Source organism: Drosophila eugracilis, unplaced genomic scaffold, assembly GCF_018153835.1.
Source record: "Drosophila eugracilis isolate 14026-0451.02 unplaced genomic scaffold, ASM1815383v1 contig_2088, whole genome shotgun sequence".
Classification (NCBI taxonomy): domain Eukaryota; kingdom Metazoa; phylum Arthropoda; class Insecta; order Diptera; family Drosophilidae; genus Drosophila; species Drosophila eugracilis.
Window position 1 is genome coordinate 1,170,116 of NW_024572964.1, and position 6,540 is coordinate 1,176,655.

The window sequence follows — 6,540 nt, forward strand, 5'->3', positions numbered from 1 at the left end:
CAACGCAGCAAAAGGCATCAAAAAAGCAGTCGCCAGTGTCGCCAATCGTCGTCGTCGCCGCTCCTCCTTTCGCCTTTCTTCTGACGACGCTCCTCCGGATTCTGCTGCTGCTCGCACTTTTGGCTAAGCCATCGCTGCCGTTTGATGCGGCACCCACACATGTGTGCGAATACATAGAATCACGGCCTAAACAACGACGAGCACGAAAACGAAAACGAGGAGCACCGCCTCGTCCAGTGGACCCGCCATCCTGGCCACCCAACTCCGGAGTATCTTGCCGTTGGAGTTGGAGTTGGAGTCGGAGTCGGAGCTCCAGCTCGAGCTCCGGCCATTGTATGCATGCATATTAAATTCAATCGAATGTATTCTCTCCACTCGATACGATGCGGTGCTCCTTCCTCGAGCATCGTCCTCCTCCTCTCCCCTGCTGCGTTTTCCTTTTTTCCAGTAGAGCGCTACACTCGGCGTATACGTAACGTAGCGATACCGAGCCGAACGAAAGCAAACGTTACGTATCCGTCGCACATTCGTTAGGAATAGGAATATGGGAATATAGGAATAGGCGGAGTTATCAACGTTTTCAAGTTATAATAAAAATGCAACACATTTTACAGACATGCCACTATGTATACGGTCTCTTTGAGTGTGTGTGTGTGTGTGTGTGTCTGTAAGTGTGTGTGTTTGGTGTGCATACATACATATCTGGGCATCCTTCTATATCCCCCAAACAGCCCCCACTCCAACCCCTTGGTCTGTGCTTTGGCTCTGGCTACTTTCCATAGATTTTTTCCTTCGTTATTGGTTTCGAGTGGCGCAACATATTCTTTTTTTGTCATTCTGCATGTTGTATATACAACAGACTTGGTTTTGCTTTTTTCCCATTTTTATTCAGCTCGCTTTTGTTGTTTTTGTAGCGATTTTTATTATTTTTCAATGCTCAAAACTCGACGTCGCATAAAACTTGTGTTTTTGCTGCTGCTGCCACTGTAAGCCCCTCGTCCTGGAAACCATTTGCCAAGGACCAACGTCCGCTGCTCGTTACAGAGTTTCCATTTCTCGCTGAGAGCGAGACATTTTGCTAATGCATTGATTAAAATTGAATTTTTAATTAAAATATTGCAGCTGGAGAGAGGGCCACTCCTGAGAGTCCTCTGTGTGTCTGCTCATAAGTTTTTGTTTGATTTGTGTTTATTTTTTTTTTTCAGCTCCGCGGATTAGCTTAAAGTCCTGGCAGCTTCAAGTGAGATGTCCCAGAACTTTAAGTGCCCAGTGCAAAGAAGATTTATGCTGTGCTTTTCACTTTCGATCTGCCATCTCAGCCCCAATAAATCACAAGCAATTATGCAAGCCAAGCATCCTTGAGGAATTTTCACACTTTCACACGTCGCCACAAAGCCAAGTCGAGCAATCCAATCCCTGGCGTGCCATCTCCAGACTTTCCTGTTGTCCTCCGTCTGCCGTCTGCCGTCCAGCGTCCACTGTCCAGTGTCCAGTGTCCAGTGTCCGATGACCATAAAGCCAAAGCCACAAGTGCATTATACCAGCATAAATCTCTCAATTGCTTTCTTATGCAGTCCGAGGAAAATGCATGTTTACACAAAATATTTTCTTTGCATTTATTCGGGCCGAAAAATGTTGTTGTTCTTCCCAGTGGCAAGGAGGCCGAGGGACGCACACGCCAGCAGGAGGCAAAGGTGGACAATGGCCAGCATAAGTGAGCTAATAAATGTACAGAAAATTTCGACAGCAAACATTTACTTAAGCAAACGGCAATCGAGAAAGCAAGAGGGGCGACTCAGGGAAAGCTGAGACGTTCAGCAGGAGTGAATGAATAAGTGCTTTACACTGCGAGAAAGTGGTGTAAGGTTTCTAGGCTCTGAAGGTAAAGTTACCCTTTCAAGTATCATATCTCTGCTGCTTATCAGATATCTTCTTATCAGATATCGTCTATGTTGAGGAAAACCTTAATAGACTTCTTATTTAACATAAGTCTCACCCTTCATTCACTCCATTATATCACACTTCATTTCTCGCAGTGCATTTGTCCAACTACTATATTTGTTTCTTGTGTGTGAGTGGTGTCAAGCCACAAACACCTTTTGCGTAAAATAAAGCAATCAAGCAAATAATGTTGCCACATTACACTATCAACAGCTTCCTGCTTCCTTGGCTTCAACACACACCCTCTCACACACACACACACATACGCATTCAAGGAGCAGGGAGAAAGGAGAAAGTAGCCACTCACAAGCTGGGGAAATTCTTTAATAGCTCACACAGACGCAGAGAAACACACACTCTCAGGCATTCAGGACAAAATGGTTGTGCAGACTAAAGTAAAATTGAAACAACCTTGAGGAATGCCGGAGCAAACACACCCACACACTCTGGCAATCTGGCAAGCACCCACATACACAAACACACACACACACAGAGACAGAGATGCAGACTGAGAGGCAAAAGTGTCTGGCAAAATGTCTCGACTCCTGGAATCCCCCAAAGCCCCACTCCTTTTCCTTTTCCTGTCTCTGTGACCGACTCAGTTGAAGTCAAGGCTTTGAGCCAACGACGACAAGGTTGTCCTTGTTGAGTAGCAGGATAAGGAAGGAGCCACCACACCCTCTTCATCCTCCAACCTCCTCCACCTCCTGCTTGTGCACTTTCGCTTTTGGCCTGGCCAAAACTGCACATGCTGCTACTGCTGTGCCACATTTAACAAATTATCTGTAATTTCTCGAGAGCAAGCAACAGCAACTTAACTCCACTCTACTCTACTCAGTTCAGCTCGGATGAGCTGCATCTTCCCGCAGAGCGTGGGGCCAATTGCCGGGTCACAGGCATTTCCCTGTGATTAACCCATTGGTTTCGTCAGCACGGGGATTAACTATCAGTTAATGCGAAATATTAGGATAATCTCTGAAGAACTTTACTCTTCAAAGATCTAGTTTTTATTTCTAGTTTTCAACTTTATGTTTGTAGTTTAAGAACCACCCTTAATAGCTAAGTTAAAAACTGAAGTTAAATCAATCGTAGTCTAAAAATCAAGGCTGGAAAGTTTCGCAATGGCAAAGCACCCATTCAAAGTCAAAGTTCCTGTTCCGCCACAAGCTCCTGCTAAATCCTGGGCCTCAACGGGTTAAGGCGGCGCCAAACCACTTGTCAAGATGGCTAACGGCAGAGTGGCTGCTAGCTGTTGCAGGGGCGAGTGGTGTCAAGTGGGCAGGGGAGGGTTCTGCGAAAGGCAAGGCAAGGCAGCCGACAACCGGCAAACCAACCAGCCAGGATTTTGGGCTACAAGCAGCCGCAAATGCTTAACTTCAGACACAACCAGAGGCGTGGATGAGGGGGGAGGAATAGAGGCAAGACAGACAGCAGGCGGCAACCACAGGCGAATTGCTGGCAAGGACGAAGCAAAAGGCAGGACGAAGCGAAGGCAGCTGCCGTGGCTGGAAGGAAGTTGTTTGTGGGTCGCAATTCAAGGCTGACCGAGAATGAGAACGAGAATGAGACCCAGAACGAGACGAGACTCGACCCTTTGGTTCTCCTGTTGCTCCTCTGCATCCTCCCTTGGCCCCCATCCGAAAGTCACCCCAATGCCCCTGTCCAACCACCAAGTGGGTTTGTGTGGGTGTCTCACAAGATGAAAGCCACTTGCCATTCAGGACCAGTCGAGCGGCTGCCTTCCTCGTTGACTTCAGCACACTGAGAGAAAACTGTTCTTTAGAAGGGAAACCCAAAGCTTAGATTTTTGGTTAACTCAAGGCAGAAATTATAGTTCTTTTCATAGAAGGAGATATATAAGATCACGACTTAGTTACCTAAGTATAAAAGGCAATCAAGTTTCTCTCAGTGTCGGCTTTGCTTGCTGCCCAACGGGTGGCCAGGAAGAGCAACTGCTCCGGAATGACCTTGAGCATTACCACTGTACTGCTGTTTGGGAGCCCCTCCCTGGGCTTGGGCTTCTCCTATTTATCTGCAGTCCGCAGCTAAGGATGCCCGGGATGTGCAGGATGTTTCCGGGTGGGGTCCGAGGACCAAGTCATGAGTCCTGCTTGCTAGCAGACCGAGTTTTGCATCAAGTGCAAAGTGATGTGTTAAGCTGTTAAGTGCCAAAGTAATTGTTTTCTTTCACCGACAACAACAGCAGCAGCAGCAACAAAGGCCGGCTGTGACGTCGCTTTCACTTGCCACTTGACCTTGAGAAGCGTCTCTGTGTGTGTGAGTGGCTATGCATGTGAGGGGATGAAGGCGGCATTGTTGTGCTCGTTCTGCTCTAAGTTGCACTTGCTTTGAGGGGCATTAGGTGAATTATGTCTTCCGAATTGGGGCCAGCAGTTGGCTGCCAAGGAACTGCCTTTCCCAGGAAGGGGTTAAGTCGAATGAAATGTCTGGAAGTGCCTGCTTAACCCTTTCCTTTCAACTTTCTTGATTCCAAATTGGCAAAAGGAAGTCCACTTCAAGGGGCTTACTTTGCTTATGCCTTAGCAATTGTTTTAAAGGTGAAATATTGCATTTTTATAAGCCATCTATCTGTGCTAAAAATATGGGAAGTTTGGTTAAGCCCTGTATTCCCCCAGAAAGAAACCGTATTCTACCCATAACTTAGCTAAAAATGGTCGGAATATGGAATTTTATACCTCAATGAGTTCGTAACTTAATTGCTATGATTCCCAATTGGTTTGCATTCAAATCTGGGACACTTCAATTTTTTCCATTTTTCGCTAATTTTGATGATGGTACCCCTTATAAAAAATGCGAAATTTGGACTAAAATTTATTTTCTCAAAACAGAAAATCGAATGATAGAGGTGGTAAGTGCTGGTCATTAGCAGCAAAAAACAGTCGTCCTTTTGGGTTTGAGTCCTGTTTTGACCAAGATAGAGCTCGAAAGCCGCAAGTAATATTGCAAATTTGTGTGAAAAATAAATCTTTTGACTTTTTAGCCACTAAGTCAGCACTCGCATCAAAAATTCAAAACAATCATAGTAAAAGTAAGTATAGGGGTCTTAAGTTTTGGTAGTTAGCTGCATAAAACAGTTATTGTTAAAGTCGTTCCGTTTGTATCGACAAAGTTACAGCTGAAAATCTGCAAAAAAATCGTGACTCTCTGCCGTCAAAAGGAAGTATACTTGATTTTGAGCCCTAAATATGAGTATTTTCTTTTTAACACACCGAAAAGTGGTCGAAACATGGAGTGTTATACCTCGTTGAGTTCGTATTTAAATTCCCCGTCGAACTGTGTACCACACTCAAAAAGTGATTTTTTTGGGATTTTACGAAAAATTTTTATGATTTTTAAAAAATGCGAAAATGGTTGTCCCGATTTAAGGCTCGAAATATCAGAATTTTGTCTATAAAATAGCCAAAAATTGTCGGAATATGGAATGCCATATGTCGTTAGGCTTGTTTTTCAATCTATTTTCAAAATATTAAAGTCCCATTCAAATCTGAAGAAAAAAATATTTTTTCAATTTTTGGAAAAAATGATGATGGTACCCCTTAAAAAAAGTGGAATTTCACAAAAAAATAAGTTTCCGAAAATCATCTTAATACCCAGATAGAAAGTTTGTCTGGGTCGTTAGCTGCACAAAACAGTCTTCCTTTTGGTTCTAAGTCTTCTCTTGACAAAGTTATAAGCATAATACTGGGGAAAAGTATTGCAAATTTTACTCAAAAGTCACAATTTTGATTTTCAGCCCAAAATATCAGTATTTTCCTCATTACAGAGCTAAAATTGCTCATATCACGGAATGTTATACCTCGTTGAGTTCGTATTTAAATTCCCCGTCAAACTGTGTACCACACTCAAAAAGTGATTTTTTTGAGATTTTTCGGAAATTTTTATGATGTTCAAAAAATGCAAAAACCGATTTGAGGTTCGAAATATCAGTATTTTCTTCATTACGAAGCCAATAATGGTCGGAAAATGGAATGTTATACCTCGTTAGGCTTGTTTTTCAATCTATTTTCAAAATATTCAAGTCCGATTCACATCTAAAGAAAAAAATATTTTTGGAATTTTTCGAAAAAAGGATGATGGTACCCCTTACAAAAAATGAAAAATTTGAGAAAAATTAAATTTCCGAAAATCATCGCCACAGCCACATAGAAAGTTTGCTTGGGTCGTTAGCTGCTCAAAACAATCCTCCTTATAGCTGTGCGTCTTATTTTGACAGAGATATAAGCATTATACTGATAAAAATATCGCTAACTTTACTCAAGAGTCATAATTTGGATGTTATGCTTAATATATCAGGGTATTCCCCGCCAGAATAAGGAGTGTCGTACCTCGTTGAGTTCGAAATTAAATTCCCCGTCGAACTGTATACCAGGCTCAAAAAGTACATTTTTTTCAGATTTTTTATAAATTTTTATGAAATTAAAGAAAATGCGAAAATTGGTCAATCCAGATTTCCCCCTAAAAATGCTTTACTTTGCCCATAACAAAGCTAGTAATGGTTCAAATATAGAGTGCCATACCTCGTCAATAAACTGGCATGAACATTTTACATCAATAAATTTTTGCTATTTCTCGACAAAT